We start from the raw sequence: 25,394 nt of genomic DNA on the forward strand, positions 1-25,394 counted from the left end.
AGAGGAAGCATCCAGAGCTCCCTCTATCTCCACCACCTGAGGATACAAGAAGGTAACTGTTTGCAAACCAGAAAGAGGCCCCTCACCAAGAAATTAACCAGGCTGGTACTTTGATCTTAGACTTCAGCCTCCAGAACTGTGAGAAATGTCTGTTGTTTAAGCCAGCCAGTTTACTGTAGTGTGTTACAGCAGAATGAACAGATTAAGACAGACCTCATGCCGGCAAGTTGGAAGCGAACCCAGACTACAAGTCCCCCAAACTATGTTATGTCTCCTAAATTTTGAAAAATTTCTTCTGAATATTCCAAAGCCATACTATTTTGTACCAATTTCTAAAACCTCAAGGAAACCTGCCTGTTCTCTTCAGGTCCCTGTAACTGACCCTGCTGCTCTTAAGTGACCTCTCATCCTGATCCAGGTGTTTCTCTGACCTCGCCTCTAGAGCTGACCCTTCCTGATACCCCTTTTTGTCCCCTAATTTTTTAAAGTTCTCACCTGAGGACATGCTTATTGATTTTAGAGAGAGAGGAAGGAAAAGAGAGAGAAAGAGAAACATCGATGTGTGAGAAAAACATGGATTGGTTGCCTCCTGTAGGCACCCCAACCAGGGATCAAGGCCGCAACCAAGGCACGTGCCCTGACGGGGGATTGAACCCTCAACCCCGGGGATGATGCTCCAACCAACTGAGCCACCCAGCCAGAGCTCTCCCTTAAGCTTGGAGCCCAGAGAAGAGGGTTTTCGGGATTTAGCTGCTGGAACATGATCCCCCGGCTAAGGGCATTTTGGCTGGCTCTGGCCTGGGATCTCCAAGCCTTAGAGGCCACCCTCCCATAATGTCTGGACCGCCCAAGACCCAGGCATCTTGGAGGTTCCTACTCCAGTGTCTCTCCGTAGGTATAAATAAAACAGTGTTCTGAATAATTGCTCATCTTGTCCATGGCTTTTTTTTCTCTGACCCCGCAAGTTACCTTGAATAGTTGTTGGGAGTGGTTGGGCTGCGCTGTTCTTTTCTCCTGAGAGAGCAGGACCGAAGGCAACCTCCAACAACACCTCCTGTGAGCTGCCAGGTGTCTGTGCGGTCTGCCCACGGCAGCCTCCCCTCACATGATGTGGCTTCTGTAGACCAGAGCCAGGCAGCTTAAAGCTGCTCGTACCCTATGGGTAAACGTAGTTAACAGTGGTCACTGTCTTCCCAGAGCTTTTCTTCGGCACACAGAAAATACATGGGCTAGTTTATAAGTGTGAGGGTGGTAATTTTCTTTTGAAAAGAGTCTGAGCTCATATTCTTTAGATTCAATACGTATTTGTTTATTACCTATTACATGCTAGGCAGTTTTCAATCAATGAAAATAATTCTGCAACTTGCTGTTTTTGCTTAAAAGTGTAAAATCTTTCCATGCCACCATCTAATAACCTGTCACTATTTTTTCACCATTGTAGAACATTAATGTATCTATTACTTCAATGTATTTTATACCCTGATAACTATGGAACTTATCAAAGTTTCTCAGCTACTTCCATCACCATCACTGGGTGTTTGTGATAACTGATATGAAGGCAGTGTTCTCTGCTTGGAGGACAGCATGGGGCGGGCAAGGCAGGGCTGGGGTGCACCCTGAGTGCCTGGACATCAGAGGCCACATAAAGAGCCATGGGAGGAATCACAGAGTTTTAAGCAGGAGCAAGATTGAAATTTTATTTTATTTTATTTTCCACTTTTGAGGTATAATCAACAAATATAGTTTTAGGTATACAGCATAATGATTCAATATATGTATATATTGCAAAATGATCACCTTAATAAAATTTAGTTAACATCCATTACCTCACATAGTTACAAATATTTTTTTTTGTGATAAGGACTTTTAAAGTCTACTCTTAGCCAATTTCAAATATATAATACAATATTGTTAACTATAGTTAACACGCTATACATTACTTCCCTAGAACTAACTCATCTTAAAACTGGAAGTTTGTGTCTTTTGACTAATTCTACCCATTCCCCCCACCCCCAACCCTACCTCTGGCAATCACCAATCTATTATCTATTTCTAATGAGTTTGATTTCTTTTAGATTTCACATATATGTAAGATGATAGAGTATTTGTCTTTCTCTCACTGACTCCACTTAGGGATAATGCCCTCAAGGTCCACCCATGTTTTTGCAAATAGGAGGATTTTCTTCTTTTTATGGCTGAATAATATTCCTCTGTATATGTATATATATATAGCACATTTTCTTGATCCATTCACTCATTGATGGATGCTTGGGTTGTTTTTTGTCTTGGTTATTGTAAATAATGGTGCAATGAACTTCAGGGGGGAGTGCGGGTATCTCTTTCATTTCCTTTGAATATGCTGGGCCATGTGGTAGTTTTATTGTTAAGTTTCTCTTAAGGAAACTCTATATTGTTTTTCATAGTGGCTGCACCAATTTACATTCCCACCAGCAGGGTTGCCTTTACTGAACATCCTCGCCGATATTTGCTATTTTTTACCTTTTTGATAAAAGCCATTCTAACTAGAGGTGTGAGGTGGTATCTCACTGCGGTTTTTATTTTAATTTTTCTGATGATTAGTGAGTGGTGCTGAATATATTTTTATGTACCTGTTGGCCATTTGTTTATCTTCTTTGAAAAAATACCTATTCAGTGTCTCTGCTCATTTTTTTTTATCTGATTTTGTTTTTAATTATCCTAAGCTTTAAGATCACATAATTTACAATTTTGTGATGATCTATTCTCCTCTACTTTAATCTTAGTTTTAGTGAGCTGGCAAAAGCACCACTGCCGACCACACACATACATAGCAATCCCACAGTCGTTTTTGAATAGCCGTTCAAGACAATCCTGAATTACAACTTAGTGTGATTTAAAGAATTCACAAATTTTGCTCCTGTATCTGTCATGCTAAATTTTAAAAGCATCTGACCTTATAGATCATCTATAAAATGTGAGAAGTGTTAAATATTCTTTATTTGATATTATACAGAAACCACACTAAAACTAGCCTTTCATTAAATAAAAGGCAACAGTTTTGATACAGGGTATTTTAACTGAATTGGCATAGTTGAAACCAAGGAGATAAAAATGGACACTGCCAGCTTACCTGCATCCCTTTTAACAGGCTAATGAACACAATTTGGAACACAAGCAAGTCTTGCTTTTCTAATAATCAGTGAAGGGATTTCCTCAGTATTTAAAGATGTTACTATAACCAGTTACATGAATCTAAATATAAAACAAATCTCCTACAGGTTTTGAGACGGCATTCACCATCTCTGTGAAAAGCTGACTATTACAAACCAAGTCCAATCATATTTTTAAAAGGGGAAAATAGTGGTAGCAGTCGCTGAACCAAAATTACCATCAAAGTTCAAAAAGCTGATCATTTTCATTGAACCATAAGCCAATATTATTTAAATCAGAACGTTCTATCAGCCATTCATGATCTGCATTCTGGTCTGTAAGATCAATTTAAATACGATGCACATAAAAAAGGTCATGAGACATTTGTAATAAATAAGGCAGTGGCCAGCTATTACTCATTAGTAGCTTTTTTGAGATAGGCTATCAAATCTGCCCTTTCTGAACCCTTCTTAATGCCAGCGAAGATCATTTTTGTTCCAGGGATGTACTTCTTGGGATTCTCCAAATACTCCATCAGTGTAGCCTCTCCCCAGGTGATGCCTTTGCTCTTGTTGGCATCTGTGTAAGAAAATCCAGGGGCCTGGCCTGTCTTTCACCCAAAAAGACCGTGGAGATTTGGCCCAGTCTTGTGCTTGCCTCCCTTTTCCACAGTATGGCATTGGGCACACTTCTGAACAAAAATCTTCTTGCCCTTCTCAATATCACCCATTTTAAAATCTGCTGCGTTCTCTGTGCCTTCCGCTCACCGCTCTTTCGTCGCGCGAAACACAGAGCTTCCCACTCGCTAGCCGGACGTCCCGCTCTCTCATTTTTTAATTTAATTGTTTGAAGTCTTTTGTTTGTTTTTATTTTGTTTTTTTGCTATTGAGTTGTATGAGTTCCTTATATATATATTTTTTGGGTATTAACCCCTTATTAGTATATCATTTTACAAATATTTTCTACCATTCCATAGGTTGCCTTTTTATTTTGTTAATGGTTTCCTTTGCTGTGCAGAAGCTTTTTAGTTTGATGTAGTCCCACTTGTTTATTTTTGCTTTTGTTGCCTTTGCTTTTGGTGTCAGATCCAAAAAAATCATTGCCAAGACTGATTTCAAGGAGCTTACTGCCTATGTTTTTTTCTAGGAGTTTTAAGGTTTCAAGTCTTATAGCCAAGTCTTTAATTCATTGAGTTGATTTTTATGTGTGGTGGAAAAGTGTGGTTCAATTTCATTCTTTTGCATGTGGCTGTCCAGTTTTCTCAAACACTATTTATTGAACAGACTGTCCTTTTCCCATTGTATGTTCCTGACTCCTTTATTGTTAAGTCAATTTACCATATATGCGTGGGTTTACTTCTGGGCTCTCTATTCTATTCCATTGATCTGTGTCTGTTTTTATGCCAGTTCTATACTGTTTTTGATTACTATAGCTTTGTGGTACAGTTTGAAATCAAGAAGTGTGATATGTCTAGCTTTCTTCTTTTTCTCTCAAGACTGCTTTGGCTATTTGGGGTCTTTTGTGGTTCTGTACAAATTTTAGGATTATTTTTTTCTATTTCAGTGAAAAATGCCATTGGAATTTGGATAGGAATTTCATTGAATCTGTAGATTGCTTTGAGATCTGTCATTATTTTGACAGTTGAATGTACCCTAAAGTATAGAAGCATAACTCCACAATTTCTTCATTTTCTTAATTTTAGACATTTAGATTGTCTCCATATAATTTTCTATTACAAATAATGCTGTAATGAATGCCTTTGTCATTCGACCTTGTGTACATTTGTGAATATTTCTGATAGACTCCTATGAGGGAAATGGCTTAATTAAAAGAAATGTGCTAAATATTCTTAAACGTTGTACCCAGGTATCAAGATTGTGCTCATTTATTTTTCTAATTCCAGTGTATGAGAAGACTCTGCTCTCTGTGGTCTATAAGTAATTTTGTCAATCTGATAGGTGAAAACGGGCAATTACCATACCTTATGACTTTCAGCACAGAGCACTTGTAGACTATAGATTAAGAGAGGTCAAACTGGCAGCTCCCATGGATAAGCCTTAGATCTGACTAACACTTGCCAGGGTTAGTCATATGCTCTCACATACAAGGTCTCTTTTCTCCCTCACCAACGTCCTCTGAGGTAAATGTCATTATGTTTTTTATAGATGAGGAGACAGGTCCAGAGAGACTGACTCTTCCAAATTGCTGAATTAACAAGTATAAGCCAGGGAGGAAGGGGCATTCCAGAGTGGAGAGATGAGTATCTAGGGCAAGGCCACTATTAACCCTGGGGCTTGGGTGGGACCACACCTGGGTCTCCAAGCCAGAGCCAGGCCAGTGAAGATGAAGGCGGGGGCCAGGAATGAAGCTAAATTCCTTCTTACGGGGTGCGGGGTGTGGAATCTGTTCTGCTTGCGCTTGTCCTGGTTGGGCATGAGGCAGAGGCTGCAAATTTGAAGAAAGGAACGCCTTGCATCTAGTAATTCAGAAGGACTGAGGGGACAATGGGGTGGACTGTCTCCCTGGTGATGGCAGAGGTGTGTATGAATTGATTATATGCATGCAGGCCAGTCCCCAAGCTAATGGGAAACCTCTCCCATCCTTCCACCTGGCTGCTTCTCCAGTCACTCCTCAGGGCCCTCCAACAAAAGCACCCTCTTAAACAATCCTCCTTGTATAACAGTGGCTCTAGACAGACTCTTGTTTAAGCACCTTTGGCTCCAGCACTTGTAGTTTGGTCCTGAGAGCTCAGTGGTTTGAAGAAACATTTTCAGCAGACTCTGGTGTGTGTGTGTGTGTGGTAGGGGTGGGGGTGTAGTTCAGTGACTTTCCCTTGAAATTTCCATTTAAGCTGGGCTTAAATGGACAAGCTTCCTGAGTCAACTAAACCAGTGTGGCCTTGTACCTGCAGAATTCCAGTCCTGTAAAAGGATCCTCCCCAGGGGTGGCTCCATCTCAGCCTCTCCTTCATACAACCTTGGGGGGAGCACAATATATCATTCCCTCTATCAGGGATTTTAAGGGGGCCCTGCCACCAGCAGCGTGACTGACCTGGTGGTCTACTGGTGTTTTGGGATGCGAGATGCCCAAAGACTTCAGAGAAGAGCCCTCATCCTGAACCTGGGGCGACTGTGGCCCAGGAGCTTAAGAAGATACACTCTCTTGGCCTTTTTATTTGTAAAAATAGTAGGGAATCTATCCTGTGGTGATATAAGAGAATGTCTTTTAGGAGATGTATACACATATGCAGAGAGAGAGAGAACATGCCAGTAATTGGTGATTCTGGGTAAAAGGTATCTGGAAATTCCTTGTATGTATTGCGTAACTGTTCTGCAAAATTTGAAATATATCAAAATTAAATGCTGACAAAAAATCAGAATTACCAAAATTAAAGGAACATATTCAGGTAAATCAATTATCATTCCCATCAGACTAGCCCAAAAATTGATTTAATTTTTTGTGTGTATTTGAATTATTTTTAGCCAGTTGTAATCATGGATAATTTTGTACTCTGCCTTTTTTTCACTTAATGTCAGTCGTAAGCTGTTTTCCATGCTACTACACATCCATATCATTTTAATGACTAATATTTCATTTTATATCATAATTAATGATTTCCTATTGATAGATACCCAAGAGGAAGAAAGGGATCAATATTAGTTCATCATGAACTTGGTACCGGGTGCTATTCACCATAGGCTATGCACAGTCATTATCTTACGTGACCCTCATGATTCTACAACAATAAATATTCTTGCCCCCAATTTGTGGATGAGTTGCTTATTACAAGCCAACCTCATTCAGTTAGGGAAGATTCAGGATTGAATTCCAGTCTCTTTGGCTCCTCAGCCCATCCAGTGCCTCTGCTCATGCCATCCCTTGGCTTTTTTATGACTGAAAGCTATCTCCTCCTCTAACTGCACAGCTCTTTCTCTGTCCTGCTGTTTCTATCTTGTATTATAGTTACTGATTCCATGTCTCAACTCTGAGGCTAAACCCTTGGCTCTCTGAGGGTAGAACTCACAGCAGGTTCATCTTTGGAGGCTTCAGCATGCTTAGCCCAGTGGCTTATGCATAGCATTGAGGACCTACTATGCTCAGGCACTGTTCCAGATTCTTGGGAGACATCAGCAATTCAATAGACAAAATGGAGCTTACATTCAGGAGGAAGGTGATGTACAATAAAGAACATAAGAACATACATAATAAATAAGAAAAGTGTACATTATGTTAGGAGGTGCCAAGTATAATAGAAAAATGGAACAGGGTACGGAGAATAAGGGGTACATGAGGAGGGGGTGTTTCAATTTTAAAGTAGAGTAATCAGGGTAGGCCACTTTGAGGATCTAACATTTGCGCAGACTTGGAGAAGATGAGAGCACATGAATACCACATGAATGAACAAATGAAAGAATAAAATGACTTTTATGATATATTCTAACTAGGCATTTAGAAAGTAGGCATTTAGAAGGGCAGAGACCCTAAGTTGGGAAAGATAAACTTCAAAGAGAGATAAGATCAAAGTTTAAAAGATTATACCAAACATAGAGAGGGTGAAAAATGACTCATTCCAGAACAAATGCTGATTTGCTATCTCAAAGTCATTTCCGAGCAAACGAAGAAGCTGCTTTACACACAGCAGGCAGTAAACAAGTGAGACTTATGCCCCTAAAGATGGTATAGGCTGAAGCAACAGGAGAGTTCTTAATAAACCCATATATGCATGCTCTGGGGTCAGTAATTGAAAGTTGGGGATATGGATGGGTGTATGTGGAGGGACTGAACAAAAAAGAAAAAAAGAGAAAGAAGTCGTGGACCACAGTGTGGATATTGCTGGGGGTAGGGGGTAGAAGGAAGTGGAGGAGGGTATGGGGGGATAAATTGTGATGGACAGAGACTCGACTTGGGGTGGTAAACACAGAAAACAGTGTGCAGGTGATGTGTTGTGGAATTGTGCAACTGAAACCTGTATAATTTTGTTAACCAGTGTTATCCCAATACATTCAATAAAAAGGAAAAAAAAAAAGCTGAGGGTATTTGTATGGTATGCCCCAATCCTTTGATGTGATCCACGGTAAAAGTCTAGTTTCCTGCCAGGTTAGGACACAGGACCTTGGTAGGTCAAGGCCACCTGGAAGTTCAGGTGACCCTGGACTACATGTCTTATGTCAACTAACATTGAAAGTCTTTTCCTTTATACTTTATTCCATTGATATTTGTAAAAACAAATTGCAAATTGGAAGGCATAATTATTACATTTGTGGCTTTTAAAAAACAAGACTACATAAGATCAACTTTTCAAACATACAACCATGCTTTCTGACCAGGTTTAGATACAACAGTTCAACCAAAGTATACTCTTTTAAAAATCGATTTGCTTAATAAATAACTTCCAACTTAAATGGCCTTTGTTTCCCATAGAATGTTTCCGTCATAAATACATAAACATAAATTCGATTAAATGAATCATAACTTATATGTGTGAAGTTAGCTTAGTAGTTAGAGGGTTTCTATACAAATAAAAGCTTAGTTTGTGAAGTAAATACCTGCTAAAATTTGTTTAACATATGTATATTTTTGTTTATTGAGTTTTCTTAGAGTAGAGCAAGCACATTGGGCACAATAGTTTTAAAAATGTATTTAAGCTTTCTATATACTAATATGGAATGTTCTACAAAACAGCAAAGTAAGCAAAGTGTCATTTCTATTAAAAGTATAACTGTAGCCCTGGCTGGTGTGGTTCAGTGGATTGAGCGCCGGCCTGTGAACCAAAGAAAGGGTCATCAGTTCAATTCCCAATCAGGACACATGCCTGGGTTGCAGGCCAGATCTCCAGTTGGGTGTGCTCAATTGGCAACCACACATTGATGTTTCTCTCCCTCTCTTTCTCTCTCCTCTTCCCTATCTCTAGAAATAAATAAATAAAATCTTTTAAAAATATATAGGTGTAAGCCCTGGCTGCTGTGGCTCAGTGGATTGAGCGTTGGCCTGTGAGCCAAGTGTCGCTGGTTCAATTCCCAGTCAGGGCACATTACCAGGTTGCACATCAGGTCCCCAGTTGGGGATGCGAGTGAGAGGCAACCACACAGTGGGAAAAAAAAGATATATATGTATATATATATATATATATATATATATATATATATATATATATATATAGGTGTAGAGACTCATATATGCCTAGAATATCCCTGGAAGTATACACAAGGAACTGGTAATAGTGTCTGTCTCCCAAGAGGGAAACAGGAAAATTAGAAGACAGGGAAAAGTGGGAAACGTTGTTTTCAATTTTTTGATCTTTGTTTCATGCATACGACTAACTTGGTCAAAAAAAAAGCAAAATAATTTTTAACACAACATAAAAAAATAAGGCACTGCTGTTTTAGGGCAATTATATCTTCACTAAAACGAAATTAAATAATGGATGTTAGTGTTATGACACATTGACAGGGTAAGGAAAAGTATAGTCTGAGTCCAGGACATGCCGTCTCCTAAATCCTCCCTTTAAGTGTAGACTAGTATTTTAAGTTAGTTGACCTCAATTTTGTTTTAAAGATTTACGCAAGATACAACGTATTTGCATACCTTGATGGGATAGAGACCTCTGCTTTGATTTCACAAAGTCTACCATGTCTGCCCTTCAAGATTGCCTTTTCTTCCTTTCTTTTTTTTACATTGCAGCTTCTGAAATGTGAAGACTTTAGTAATTATATGAGCCACAGATATGAACACATAATTCACACAAGACAAAATACAAATCATAAAACGATGCATGAAAAGCATTCCACCTCAATAGAGGGATGAGAAGTGGCTGGTTATAAGTAAGGCTAATGAAGATACTCAGCGTCTCCATGGAGAAGATCCCCATGGGACCCCCGACCCAACTGTGGCAATTCCTTGGACAGAGCCTAACTGGGACCCAAATGGTGGAGGCCTAGTCCCTTTGAAACATTATAGGAAGTGTATATTGGAAGGACTTAGAAAAGGGGTATCCAAGCCAAAAAGCCTGAATTTGGTACAGACTATTCAGCAAAAGCCAAATGAAGATCTTTCGGGGTTTTTAGAGAGGATCTATCAAGCCTATAGAAAGTACACTGATGTTGATCCACAGGCACAAGAGAACTTAAGAATGGTGAACATGACATTCATAGGGCAGAGTGCCCCAGATATCAGAAGGAAACTCCAGTGTATAGATGGAGTATTAGGAATGAGCCCCTCTCAGTTAGTGGACACAGCATTTAAAGTTTACCATGCAAGGGGAGCAGGAAAGAGAAGACAGGATTTGATGTTCTTTAAAACAGGCTGGAGAGGCCAAAGGAAGAAACAGGACCCTAAAGAGAGGAGGAAAGAGCCATTGGGTAAGGACCAATGTGCCTATTGCAGAAAGAAGGGCCATTGGAAAAATGAGTGTCCAAATCTAAAGGAGGGAAGTAGAAATGAAGTGAATCTACCAGACCAGGTCGCCATAATGCACTGCCCGGGACACCAGAGAGATGGTTCCCAAACGAGCCAGGGAAACCAAGCTGCTGATAAAGCAGCCAGGCAGGCAGCCAGAGAGCCACCACGTCTAGGTGATTTAGTTCCCCATCTAGACTTGTCAGAGTTTAAACCTCATTACACAGAACGGGATGAGGAACGGGCCCGTGAGTGGGGATTCACTAACACGGACCCCAATTCTGTGTGGAAGGTCAACAACCATGGCATGATTTTACTCCCTGAAGCTCTAGTGTATCCTGTCCTCAAACACTTGCATGAAGGGACCCATTATGGAAGGGATGCTTTAATGAACTTCATTAGGCCCTATTTAAATGGCCCATATTTACAAAGGACTGTTCAGAGGATCACACACACCTGTCAGATATGTGCCAAGAACAATCCTAAGACAGAGCGTGTCCCAATGGAAAAGGGCATACAGTATAAAGGGAAGTGCCCATTTGAGGACTGGCAGGTGGACTTCACACAAATGCCTAAGACCAGGGACAATTTCAAATTTCTGTTAGTTTTTGTAGATACCTTCTCTGGATGGGTAGAGGCATATCCAACTAGAACTGAAAAGGCAACTGAAGTAGCAAGAATGTTACTTAAAGAAATAATTCCTAGGTTTGGACTTCCTCGCAGCACTCAAAGTGACAATGGACCATCGTTCACTTCGGAAATCTCCCAGAAAGTTGGACAGGCATTACAAATACAGTGGAAATTACATGCATCTTGGAGACCTCAATCTACAGGAAAGACTGAAAAAATGAATCATACAATAAAGAAAACTCTGGTAAAAATGTGTCAAGAAACACATTTGCAATGGGACCAGATACTTCCCATTGCTCTGCTCCGAATTAGGGTGGCACCCAGAAGTGGGCTTAAATTGAGCCCTTTTGAAATAGTTTATGGGAGACCCCTCCAAATCTCTGGTTTAGGAACACCCCCTCTGGATTTGGAACACGAGGCAAGAATTAAGCAATATGTACAACATTTAGGGCAAACCCTGACCACTTTGCACAAGTTTGCTCATTGCAGATCAGTATATCCATCTGATGAACCCTTGCATCTGTTCAGACCTGGGGACAGAGTCTTACTGAAGACCTGGAAGACGCAAGGTCCTGAACAGCAGCGGGCTGAAAAATGGACTGGTCCCTATGATGTTTTGTTAACAACACATTCTTCACTGAAACTAGTAGCAATCAAGCCCTGGATACACCACACACGGGTAAAACGTGCACCGCCTGAGGAGGACACAGACCCTGCTGCTGTGACTGACACCGAAAGGGAAAGCTGGACCTGTACTCTGGAAGAAGATTTGAAATTACTCTTTCGAAAAAGGACAGTGAACTGCAACACAGAATAAAAATGTTTCTTTTGCTTTAGGCATGTGCTTGCAAATCTAGAAAAAATTTTAGCTGCCAAATACTGAATTTGGGTAGAGTCCTTTACAGTGTGGAAAAGAACAAGAATTGGAAAATAGGTTATGGTTAAATCCGGATGGGTAAATATATATGGAAAGTTTGTGTATGTTGCAAAAGGTTTAGAATTCTCAGACCTAGGAAAGGTCTGGAATTCTCTGTATTGGTATTGGCCATTGAGACCTATGAAAGGTCTAGAATTCTCAGACCTAGGAAAGGTCTGGAATTCTCTGTATTGGTACTGGCCATATAATCTGAAAGGAAAATTGAGGTTTCCCAGGTAAAATTAAAACTTCACATGTAGGACAGTGAACAAACGAATGTATAAGGTATAGAAATGCAATTTAAGTGACTATTAGAAGGACAAGGATTTTCCTTCACACTGTATATTTTTCTCCTTACCTGATCCCTCCAGAATTTGGCAATTTAAAGGAGTAAGTAATGACATTAGGTTTCTTTGCATAAAACTAACAAGACCAATTGTTGATAAAGGTATGGTTAACCAAGACTTTGACTGGAGTGACATGCCTGAAGGAGGCATGCTTGGGCTCTGGTTGTCACCAGAAAGCCCTGAGGAACTGGACTTGACTTTTGAAGCTAAAGAAAGCCCATGAGAAAAAGGCCTGACACCTTGGTTGGTTGTGCGGTTCATGGCAATCTTTCCAGGGAAGGAACAAAGGTTGCTTTCCTGAAAGGTGGCTAGAAGGAACCTTAAGGCACAATGGAAAACCTGAAGGATTTGGGAAAGCAGGTGCTTAAAGACAAGGCTGAATGGCAGGTGTGTGGCTCAGCTCCTGTGCCCTGATGGGCAAACTAAAAGTCAACATGAAGGTTCCTACTATAAGTTCCAGCAAAGTAGACTTAAAGATCATATGTGATCAATCACTGCTCTTGTTGTTTTATGCAAATGAACAGGCTAAATTAAAACTGGACTTAATGCAGTCTCTTTACTGACAAGGAGGGTGATCTTAGGGAGAAAAATCAAGACTCAAGGAAAATCACAATGCTCAGTGGTAGACCATAAACTAGTGCAGCTAACTGTCCCTAAAGTTTATTTTCATTTAAAGGTTGTTTTTATTTAAAAGTTGGACCAGGTCTGTGACATTATAAAGGATGCTTTATTTACAGGCAAGAAGAATAGCAAGTGCCTTGCAACTGGAGGTCTTCCCAATAAGACAGTCTCAGAGATTTAGAGACTGGTTTGTGAATCGTGTTGTGTGAATTAACATGTGTGGGTTTTTTTTGTTTTTTTTTTTCTGTTTTCATAGGGCATAAGCCTATGATCTCTACCTGAGTGATTATCCATACATATAGGCCTCACTTAAGAAGCCCATCTGCATCCCCACCTCCTGAGACTCAACGGTTTGGCTGAACTAAGTGGTTGAGTTGGTGAAGTATGGGGTGGTCTGTGGGCTTCACTTTAAAACTGGTCTCTCTTTTCTGTCATAGTGGTTTGGACAGAAAGGGCCCAGAGGTCTGAGAGGGGGGAAATCTTAAAGTACACCCCTCAGCCCAAGCTAAGAGAAGTGGGCAAAAGGGCTTTGGACAGGTGTGACACACCTTGCACATCTTTCTCCAAAGAAGCCATTTCTTTTCCTAATGTAGGGCATTGAGAGATTAATCCATGCCTCTTGTCATCTAGTAGTTATGGTTTTAATGATACCTTTTAACTCTATTGCCCTCAGAATATGACAAGGATGCCAACTAGTCCAACAGTGCAAGCCCTTGGAAACCGAGCATGCCACTACCCGGAAACAGCCAGTTGACCTGGAGTCTGCAAGATCCTTCCCCATATGGGAAGGTCACCCTCCCCTCCAACCCCCACTCTTATTAGGGATCTCTAGACCCAAGGGTAGGTAGGATGACAACCATGTCCAGCTTGAAGCGGTTAGAGGAGCATGAGACCTTCGCCCATTGTCCTTTATAAGATTATAAAGGGTCTAAGTCTGAGAGGGGGGAAACTGTTACAGAAACAGGGGAGTCCAAAAATCCTCGGAGTTTGCGGCTGGGGGATGGGGAGAAGGAAGCAGCTTTCAGAATGCCTCCACATGCCTGAGGCTGGTGGCTGGTGTCTTTCATTATGCAAAATTGCTTGGATGCTTCCAAGGCCTCAGGTGGATGGGAGGAGTCTTGAGCCAGGGGACGGTATGGAAAGCACACAGAGCCTACGTGGGGTTCTGTGAATGGTCAGAACTGTTGGCAACACCCACTGCGTCAGAGGACGCACTCAGGGATATATAGGCAGCTGCAAACACTTTAGGGGGGGGGCAGCGCGCTCTGGGGCTGTCTCCCTCGCTGGCAGGTGTTTGCAGGGGTGCTGTGGAGAAGGAGAGAATATCCACGCGGTTTATAGAAAGAAGACAGTTTGCAAGGAGGCTGAGAATCCCGGAGGTTTTGTATTGAGAGCTGAAGGGCACCACAGCACAGAAAGGACCTCCCCAATCAGATTGAATGATTGGCAACCGCTGGTAAAGCTGAACTGTGTTTGGGAAGTAGGGAAACGGTGTTTCTGACCTTCCTAAAACTGGCTAGGTTTGGTAGGGGGGAGGCAAGGATATGTGTAACTGTTAAATAAACAATTTTCTTTTCACTCAACTGAAGTATTAAGAGTTGTAATTCTGGTGGCAGGCAATCGGACCCCTAACTAAAGAGCCCGTGGGTTTGTTTTCAATTGGAGCAGCCCAGGGGTTCTGTAACACAAGAAATTCAAACTAAAACAGAGAAATACCTTATCCAATTAGAAATTTATTCAAAGGTTATCCCCAGTGGAGAGGAGGGTCTGGTGAAACTCGCATATACATCATTGGCTAAAATGTAAATCAGCTCAGCCCTTTTGCAAAATGTTTGTTAATTCATGCAGCCATAAGAATATTAATGACATTTAACCTGGTAATCCCACTTCGGGAATTTGTCTTGAGGAAATTTTTCCAAAGAAGAAGAAAGCTCTGTGTGGTAAGATCATTGTAACTCTATCCATCATAGTGAAAAAGTGATGGGCTAGGAAGAGCATTTTTTTTGGAATGAGGTGTCCAGAGTTTGAGAGTTTGATTTCAGGATCTGCCCCTTGGTATATCTGTGTGGTCTTGGATAAGTGACTTGATTTTCCTGAGCCTACATCTGCCAGGATGGAAGGAGGGAAATCAGGTTGGGAAAGTGATGTGGGGCCAGATTATGGAGGATCTTTACTGCTAAGCCGTGGTCTCCAGGCTCTGTGCAGTCGGCATGAGGAACATTGCAGGTATTTGATCAGAACTCTGTATCAGGAAAATTAACCCAGCAGTGGTGTATAAGATGAATGGGAGGAGCAAAAAGGTGGAGGTGCAAAGGCCAATCAGAAGGCTTCTGCTGGAAGCATATGAGAGGCAGTGATTAATTAAAAGGAACAGCCCAAATTCTGTGAGTACCTTATGGGGGGAGGAGCCATTATCATAAATCTCCAGCCTCCTTGTAGTATGTTTTATGGTCTGCACTAAGCAGAAATATTACATAATAACTAACACCTTAATTTCTAAAGCCCTTTACAGTTCAAAGAGTACTTTTATGTGTATTATCTCATTTGATCTTCTAGGGTGTTTGTTTTTAAATTGATATTTGTGAAGTTTTCCTAGATATTAGAGCCAGACCTAAGGGTTTATAATTTCCAGGCTCCACCTCTCCTCTCCTCCTTCACTCAGCTTCCCTTTGTTCAGTGTTCATGCACTTCACAGTTCTTGACTAAAAAAAAAAAGGGGAGGGGGCTGACAATGCCCCAGGCTCCTTGCCTAAGTCCCTTCAAAGGCAGATGAGTCATCAGTGTGCTGGATCTGAGCACATTTGATTTATTTAATCATTTGTTCATCTTTCTCTGCTTGCAGTGGTTTCACATGTCCCACCACATGTTCCCAAGATTCTCTGTGTACACAAGTGAGAACCCACTTGGAGTGGGCCTTAGAGTTCCCTCTCCTCCCGTCAGCTCCAGCCCTTCCCCCATCCCAGGGAGGGGCATTTCCCTCTGGAGGCCCAAAAAGGGATTCCAAGTCACACGGACCCAATCCACCAGAACTGGAACTGTAGTCACCCAGGAAATCTGAGGCTCCGGCCCCACTGCAATGGAGACTTCCTAACTCAGGGCTTCTCTGGATTCTCGAGCACTAATGAGCAGGGCTGAGCGGTAATTAAGGCTGTGCTCAGTTCCACACCACGAAGCACAGCTGCAGCCAGCCAGGAAGAGGGAGAGACAGGAATGTGCCCCCAGCCCCTTCTTCCCACTCTGAGCCTGCTTTCCAGGGCTCTCTTTAGTGCAGCAAGGGAAGTCAGTAAAGTCATTGGATGACGAGACAGCAATAGGAGACAACTGCCAGGGCTGGAGAAAAACCATCCAGATGCCAGCCAGGTGTTACTTCTCCATCCCCCTGTGGGTGACAAATGGGCCAAGCCATGGTTCTATCAAGAGGTGGGGAGTCCCCTGTCTTGCAACCCGCCTGGCAGCACAGGGCCTGCAGCAGGGTGGGGCCTGGTCTGACAAGGAAGGGGAGGCAGGACACATACCATTCACTACTCATTGGCACGCAGATGCGCTGTTGTCTCTGGGGAGTCTGCGACGTTCTCTGGCTCACAACCCCGACCAAGAGTCTGCTCCGGGTGGGGGTCAACAGCAATAAAGATACTCAACAGGGGACACTGAGCAGAATTCTGGAGATCCACAGTTCAATAGGAACCAGTCTGTCCCAGAAAGCACGCCCTCTAGCGGGGGAGCCTATGTGAAAACGGGGACATGGCCACTGTGATAGTGATAAGGAAAAGTTCTGTGGGCAACAGAGTAGGCTAGAGGAGATTGAGGAGAGCTTGACTTGTAGGTGACATTTGAACTGAGCCTTTAAACAGAAACATGGATTTACCAGAAAGGGTGTTTTTGGCCAAGGGAATAGACTGAGCAAAGGCCTGGGGCATGAAATAGCGGATGGCCTGTCCTAGCCCATGAGCATCCAGGAGTTGTGGTAGACCTGGTCCACAGCATATGTGGAGAGAGAAGGGATAGAGTCTAAGGAAGCCATCAGGGGTCACAGGCCTGGCAGGAGCAATTGCCAAGCAGCCCACATTCACCAGTTTACACCACCTCCGGTACTGGGCAGATGCTCTGAGATTTTTATCAGCATTCCTGGTAGCTGTCCCACCCCAGGTGCTGAACTGAGGGGGTGCAGGGATGGGTTGAGGGGCTGACATAGAAAAGGCTGAACTGGAAGGAAGGAGCTTAAAACAAAAAAAGAAGCGACTTGGCTGGGTCCCGCACAGAGAAACAATCACAGCTCGAGGAGAGGAGTGCGCTGCGTGTCCCAGGGTGGAGCCTGGGCCTCATGTGTGGGAGTCAGAGCACCAGTTGCCCTCCTGTCCTCTGCCCATTGCTTTGGATGCACAGACACCTGAAGGGCTCCAGAACCTACTCTGTCCCCAGCGAAGAGATGGCTTTGTAAGAGCAGAACTAGGAGGTGATGTCAATCAACTCCAAAAGAGAGGCCCACAACACATGAACCTATGAGAGAATAAAAGGTTAGTCTCAAAAACATTCAATCTGCTTTGGCTGGTGTGGCTCTGTGGATTCTGTGCCAGCCTGTGAACCAAAGGTTGCAAGTTCAATTCCATTCAGGGCACATGCCTGGGTTGTGGGCCAGATCCCCAGTTGGGGGCATGCAAAAGGCAACCACGCATGGATGTATCTCTCCCTCTCTTTCTCCATCCCTTCCCTTCTTCCTTAGAGTGAATAAATAAAGTCTTTTTTAAAAAGTTGGATCTTCAGTAACACTGTGACCACTTTCAAATACATATAATCAGAAGTCATGTCAAAGCCTTTTGGAAGTGTGCTAACTTATGATCACAGGGTCTCACAAGACCTCCCCTTCCCCTATCTGAGTACCACTGCAGCAGTTCTCGGGGGGCGGGAGGGGGGGGGCTCGTTGTACTGCTGTGTAAAAGAAAGCCTGAAATGCTGGTATGTGAAGTTTCCTACCTCTTGTCTGGTGAGTTCCCCTTCATGTCTTTCCTGAGTGTGGATTTTCAGTACCTGACAAGACCTTATTTTTCATTCTGACTCTGTGACCTTGTTTTCCACAGCAGTGTGTTCCAGAGGCTTGAGGTCTCTTGTGTGGCCATGACTTGAAAGTCTGAAAATGAGATCCACAGGGGAGCTGTGTTCTCTGTGGAGCTGACCTGAGGCTTCCCTGTACCCCTTGCCTCTCCCTCAAGGGGGCACAGGGTTAACAGCGTACCTGTGGGCACCTCTTCCTGGTGCTTGTATGTCTGCTCTGATAGGAAGAAGATAAGGAGTGGAGAGGATGTGTATGGGCTGGGAGTCCAAGCCCCCTCCACGTACAAGCAACAACAGGTCTGACTTCCCTTCTGTGCTCTCGTCAGAGAAATGGACACAGGGGCCCATCCTCCTCTCTGCCACCTGACCTGGCTGGTGTGGGAAGCAACTGCCCCTCAGAGCTGGGGGAAGCTGGGTTGGGGGGAGGGAGGATTAGAATGCCTTTTATTTTCGGTGTCTTTCTTTGGACTTTTGCATTTATAATATTTCTATTTTTGAAAGAGTCATTTGGCTCTTTTTATTTTAGCATATTTTCCTTAGAGCAATAAAGGGTTTTGTAATTTGGAAAAAGTGACATTTGATCTGAAGGAGTCCGAAGGGGAGGGAGCTGTGAGTGTGGAGAACTAACCTTTACTGACCACCCACCCAGAGCTGCCGGCTGGCAAAGCGCAAGCAGGGCCTCCGGAAACGATGTCTAGTGCCCTCCACAGGGCAGCTCACAATGGGAGTCTTGATGAAGACCCTGGGGCTGTGCGCACATGCATGTGTGCATGCCTGTGCTCTGTCCCTCCCTCCCGAGGGTTCTCTAGGTGGCTACGGCTAACCGGCTGTCCTTTCTCTCTCTCTGCTGCCAGCTGTCCCAGTTCTAAGTCTCCCCCTCTCTCCTTTCAGCCCAGCCCGGAAGCCTGAGGGCTGGGCCAGAGGGAAGCAGTTGTCGCTCTTTTTCCTCAGCTCCCGCTCAAACCTGACACCCACAGAAAGGTCAAGCCCACGTGGTTTTCCACATCCCCTTCCTGGCCTGCCCTGGCTGTTACCATGACGACTGCTGGGCTGGAAATGTCCTTAGCCACCTCTGCTTCTCGGGTGGCTGTCCCAGGCTCTGTTCTCAGAAAGGCCACTCCTGCCAGGCATTCCAGAGTTATAGGGCTTCTGGGAATATGAACCTTCAGAGAGAGACGCGGGAGAGCAGGTCAACTCAGAGGCACACACATTGACTGCGACAATGAGAAACAAGCACACTTAGGGGCACAGGAAATAGGAAGATGCAAGAAAGTGAGATGGTGGCCCACCTCAGCGATGCAGGACTGAGGGACGAATAAAGCAAAAACAGCGTCTGAGATGGAATTAAGGAAAAAAGAGAAGGACGGGCACAGGCGACCCATGAGAACATAGGGAGGGAGAGCTGCAAACTGAAAGGGAAATGGAGAGGGCCCGAGGGAGGAGGAGAAGAGGCAGTGGTGAGGGATGTCAGTTTTCTCAGGCCTTCATTCCCATCCAGTAAATTACTTGTTCTGAGCAGGGCTTGGGTCCCATAACTTCCTCTTTGTCTCCTTCTTTCTGAGGTCTCAGCTGGGTTCTTCCTTTGGCTGGGGAATATTCGGCTCATTACAATGGGCCCTCACCCTAAGCTAACAAAGGTAAAACTGAACCCCACCCCAACACACACAAACCTGTCCTTGCCCCTGGGAGGCAGTTGGTTCCATTTCACCCTAAACTCATCATAAATATCTATTCTCAGCCTCACCTCTCCCAGAAGGTGAAATGGGCATCAGAACACTGAATAGGAATGGTAAGAAATGAGATAAAATTAGGGAGTAATGAGTGTGAACATCAAAGATGATAAAGGCCCTGGAGGTAATTAACATGAAAGAGGAAAGAAGAGTCCGGCTGGAAAGTCAGTGAGTACCAGACAGGGGTGTAGGGGTAAGAGGGTGAGAGGAGCAGAAGGGATTCAAAGCTCTGACCAAGGCAGGCCAGGTGACTCAGCTGGTTGGAGTGTGGTCCCTTACATCAGAAAGGTTTAGGGTTCAATCCCTGGTCAGGGCGCATACCTAGGTTGCAGGTTCCAGGCAGCCGATCAATGTTTCTTGCTCTGTCTCTTTCTCGGTCTCTTTCTCTCTCTCCCTTCCTTTCTCTTTCTTCAAAATCAGTGAGCATATCCCTGGGCGAGGATTAAAAAGAATAAAAATAACAATAAATACCAGGAGTTGTGGTCCGACTTAGATGGGTCCTCCGGGTCTGGCCAGGATTCCTGCCTCCAGCATTGGTGTAATGATTTCCCATCTTCGAAACGTCTCCAAGGCTTTGAGTGAGGTGTCTCAAGGTTTTTGAGTTCTTGGTCATTCTCAGCTTTTTCTTCTTAAGAAATAATTAGACCATCAGCACAGGAAACTCTGGAGCCCATCTAACCTTTGACTTATTCTAACCTTGACAACAGTGTGGAGACAATGGTGCCAGTGTCCCTAATACAACCATGTTCCAAACTTCTGTGTCAGGGTAGAATAGAACAGGTGGCAGCCTGGAGAGCCCACTGCCCTGGTGCCCTCCTGGTGCCACAGGTCCCAGTGAGGGAGCTGGACCCAGAAGGGAGACTTGAGCGCAAGGAAGTTACAGGTCGACATTCAGACACGGCTCTGTTGAACTAGCCAGTCTTGTGAACACACTGGGCCACAGAGGCTGGAATGTGAAAGTCAAAGGACCATATCCCATATCCCTGGGTAATGGGTCCTGGACTGGGCAGAAAAGAGACTATGGCAGATGCTGAAGCCCCACATTCCTTAGGCCCACTACCGTGTCCGGCTGCAGCAACAATGGACAGTTCTGCTGTATGCTCACAGCTTCCCACCTCTCTCCTTCCCTGCCGGAGGCTTTTCTCTGCCCTTGCAGGGCAGCCTGGAAGTAGCAGGAGCTTAACACTCCCAAAAGGCAAACTTTGAGAGATGGGCACTGGTGGAATTATACTCCAGATTTTCCCATCACTCGATGGGAAAATTCTGAGCTGTGATCTTTATGATTCCTCAGAGTGATCCCAGTGGTCCTGAGCCCTACTCCGTGCATACTTCTCTGTCTCATTCTCCTAACTCCCTTGTTCTGCTCACCCCCAAAATAAACTGCCTATATCCCAGTCCTTGTCACACTGAATGTGTTCATAGAACATAAAATAGCACAAGGGCTATCTTTCTGTGCTCTTTCCAGCCAGAGTCTGCCCCACAAGACTGGGCTAAGATAAAAAGTGTTAGAGGGCTCTGCCTCTAACCACTTATTCATAGGTGAACATGTGTTTGTTGGAAGGAATCATTATCATCTAGGAAGGCCAAGGCTGACTTACTAGCTGCAAGCCTCCATAGGTCTCCAGTGGACCATTGGACTTTCCTAACTGGAAAGGATGTTAGGGATCTCCTGATCCAACTTTCTATGCAATACAGGAACCCCCCTTACAACCTCTCTGACACCTGCTTAAACACTTTCAGTGACAGGGAACTCACTATCTTTTACAAGGTAGCTCTGTCTACTCTTGGACAGCTATTAGAAAGTTCTCCTCACACTGAATGGCAATTGATCTCTGAAACTTCCCTGCACTGGTCCTAGTTTGTCCTTTGTACTTCAATGTCTCATTTTCTACTCAGAACTCCTTCAAGTAGTTTAAGGCCAACATGTCTATTGCTTCTTCTGTTTTCCAGGCCAAAAGATCTTATTGCCTTGACCTTTCTTCAAATGACTCAATCTTCTGAGCTTCCTCACTCTGCACCCCTCCTGCTGGGAGTACTGAGTTTGTCAGTGTTCCTCTTTCAAGTAGTACCCAGATGATGCTTCAGAATAGTATGGCCTCTACAGAATGTATTTTTATACTTCTATGGCCCTAAATACATTTTCACTATTGATTCCTAGAATTTCAACTATTTTGGCCAGTACCGTATACAACAATGTTGACTTCATTGACCTGTGAAGACACTGAAAATTTATTGTTTTGCCTTCTTGGCATCTTTTTTTGCTTTTCTTTAAGTAACAGCAACTCTTCTCCACTTCCTACTCTTGAATGGTTCTGGTGAACCACAGTACCCTGTATTCCCAGTTATAGTTTGGGCCCATGGTTTAAGTCCAGCAGATAAAAATTTTCCTTCACTGCTCACCATAATTTGTTCAATGATAAGCATGGGACCCAGACACGCCAATCAGAGTCCTTTCCCTGGGATTTATTATGTAAGTGGAAAGGAACAGCTACACTTCTGGATTTGCTAAAGTGTGATAAGGAACAGCACTCTCAGAACTCTCTGTACTATACCAACACACAAAGAAAAGTTAAGAGTGAAAGAAAGAAGAGACTAAAAATATTTTTTGAGTTCTGGAATCCAGCTGACCTTGAGGTGAGCTCCACTTCTTGATACTCTCATCCAGAAAGGACATAAGATTGAAAATTCAAAACTGGTTCCATTCTTTTTTTAAATTATACTTTATTGATTACGCCATCACAGTTGTCCTGATTTTTCTCCCTTTGCCCACTTCCATCCAGCACTGCCCTCAGGCAATTCCCCCAACATTGATTATGTCCATGGGTCATGAGTATAAGTTTTGGCTACTCCATTTCCTATACTGTACTTTACATCCCCATGGCTCTTCTGTAACTACCTATTTGTACCTCTTAATCCCCTCCCCTCTTCATCCATTCCCCCCACACCCCCCTTCCATTTGGCAACCATCAAAATGCTCTCTGTATCCATGATTCTGTCTCTGTTCTTGTTTGTTTAGTTTGTTTTTTTTAATTCAATTGTTGATAGATATGTATTTTTTGCCATTTTATTGTTCATAGTTTTGATTTCTTTTTCTTAATTTAAGTCCCTTTAACATTTCATATAATAATGGTTTGGTGATCATGAACTCCTTTAGTTTTCTTGCTGGGAAGCACTTTATCTGCCCTCCAATTCTAAATGATAGCTTTGCTGGGTAGAGCAATTTTGGCTGTGTAAGTCCTTGCCTTACATGACATTGAATATTGCTTGCCAATCCTTTCTAGCCTGCAAAATTTCTTTTGAGAAATCAGCTGACAGTCTTGTTGGAACTCCCCTGTAGGTAACTAACTTCTTTTCTCTTGTTGATTTTAAGATTCTCTCTTTGTCTTTAACCTTTGACATTTTAATTATGATGTGTCTTGGAGTGGGCTTTTTTGCATCCATCTTGTTTGGGACTCTCTATGCTTCCTGGACTTGTATATCTATTTCCTTCACCAAATTAAGGAAGTTTTCTGCCATTATTTTTTCAAATAAATGTCCAATTCCTTGCTCTTTCTCTTCTCCTTCTGGCACCCCTATGATGTGAATGTTGGACCTTTTGAAGTTGTCCCAGAGTCTGCTTATACTATCCTCATTTTCTTGGATTCTTTTTTTTCTTCTTCTGTTTTGATTGGTTGTCTTTTGCTTCCTAATGTTCCAAATCATTGATTTGATTCTCAGCTTTATCCATTCTACTGTTGTTTCCCTGTAAATTGTTCTTTATTTCAATTAGTGTTTCCTTCATTTCTGACTAGATATTTTTTATGCTGTTGAGGTCCTCACTAAGTTCCTTGAGCATCCTTATAATCAATGTTTTGAATTCTATATCTGATAGATTGCTTATCTCCATTTCATTTAGCTCCTTTTCTGCAGTTTTGGTCTGTTCTTTCATTTGGGCCATGTTCTATATATATATATATATATATATATATATATATATATATATCCTTGTTTTGGTGACCTCCCTGTGTTTGTTTCTATGTATTAGGTAGAGCTGCTTTGAATTCATGTCTTGGTTGTGTTGCCTAACATAGTAGGTGTCCTGTAGGGTCCAGTGGCATAGCCTCTCCTATCACCCAAGCTAGGTACTCAAGGTACACCCTTTTTGTGGGCTAAGTACATCCTCCTCTTATAGTTGAGCATTGGTTGCTGTTGACAGATCAATGGGAGGGATTTACCAAGGCCAGTCAGCTGCAAGTACTGGCTGTGACCACTGACCACCAACCTCAGTCCTCTGTGGAGGATCAGCTATGCAGGGGCAGGGTGGTGGTGCTCTGATGAAGTTGTAGCTGTCCACTGGGTGCACTGGCCCTGGGGTTTACCGGGTGGTGTAGCTCCCACCTGTATTTTGCTCGGCGCCACCCTGCCTGAGCTATAAAGGAATCTAAGATGGCTGCTACTTGTGCTGGGTTTAGAGATTCCCAGGTGAAGCCAAGCTCTGAATTTAAGCTTGCTGCTGCTAATGTAGGGCCTGGGTTCACTGAAGCCAGCTGTTGCTTGTTTGATAGGATATAGGAAGTTTTGAAGCATGAGCCAAGACCAGCCATTCATATGGAAAAGCAGCTTGGGTGAGCCCCTTAGTTGGGTGGGGCAGAGTCTCTGGGGATCTCCAAGGCAGGCCAAACAATGTTAGCCAGGTTGATGAAGTCTCAGATATGGCACCAGCTTGCTGGCTCTATGGGGGGAGGGTCTAGAAAAGGGATAATGGCCTCTGCTTGCCTGGATACCAGATGCTTCAATTCCTCCCTGTATGCCACTGGGGCCTTTCAAGCTGGTACCATGGTGCTAGAGCTCAGAGGAAAGAGTTTGAGTGGGTGAGTCTGTGTGTAGGTTCTTTAAGAGGAACTGTTTGGGGCTCCAGCAATTTCTCCCACTGACTCAATCCTTGCTGTTTTTGCAGCCAGAAGTTGTGGGGACTTACCTTCTTGGCACTGGAACCCTGGACTGGGGGCTTGGTGTGGAACTGGGATTCCTTGGTCCCAAGCTATCCCTCCTGAAGGTTTATCCACTATACATGGGTGAAGGACTAGCCTGTTCCACATCTGTGCCCCACCACCAGTCTGAATGTGTTTTCTTCAATTCCATAGTTGTCAGACTTCCATTCAACTCAATTTCTGACAGTTCTGAGTGATGGTTGTTCTATATTTTAGTTGTGATTTTGATGTGGTTGTGCGAAGAGGTGAGCCATGTCTGTCTACACTGCCATCTTGACCACGGTCCTATTCTTTAAGATGTTCACAAGTAACTCAACTCCTTACCTGTGCCCATAGGCATGCATACACATAGACATGATCCTCACCCATCTCCACCTCTGCCTCTTCTTTCCCTACTTGTCTAATCCTCAAAAGAAGCAATATTTTTAAAGATTTTATTTATTTTTAGAGAGAGAGAAAGCAAGGGAGAGAAACATCAATGTGAGAGAGAAACATTGATCAGTTGCCTCTTGTAAGTGCCCCAGCTGGGGACCCAACTGGCAACCCAGGCATGTGCCCTGACTGGGAATCAAACTGGAGACCTTCTGATTTGTGGGACGACACCCAA

At 43.4% G+C, this 25,394-nt stretch overlaps 1 pseudogene; it reads right to left on the reverse strand.

Annotated features, from left to right (window-relative positions):
* Positions 1 to 2,680: 2,680 nt before the first annotated feature.
* On the reverse strand, positions 2,681 to 3,950 carry LOC150016287 (cytochrome c pseudogene; annotated as a pseudogene).
* Positions 3,951 to 25,394: the final 21,444 nt, after the last annotated feature.

This window comes from Furipterus horrens, unplaced genomic scaffold, assembly GCF_987537825.1.
Source record: "Furipterus horrens unplaced genomic scaffold, mFurHor1.1.pri manual_scaffold_3, whole genome shotgun sequence".
NCBI classification, from domain to species: Eukaryota; Metazoa; Chordata; class Mammalia; order Chiroptera; family Furipteridae; genus Furipterus; species Furipterus horrens.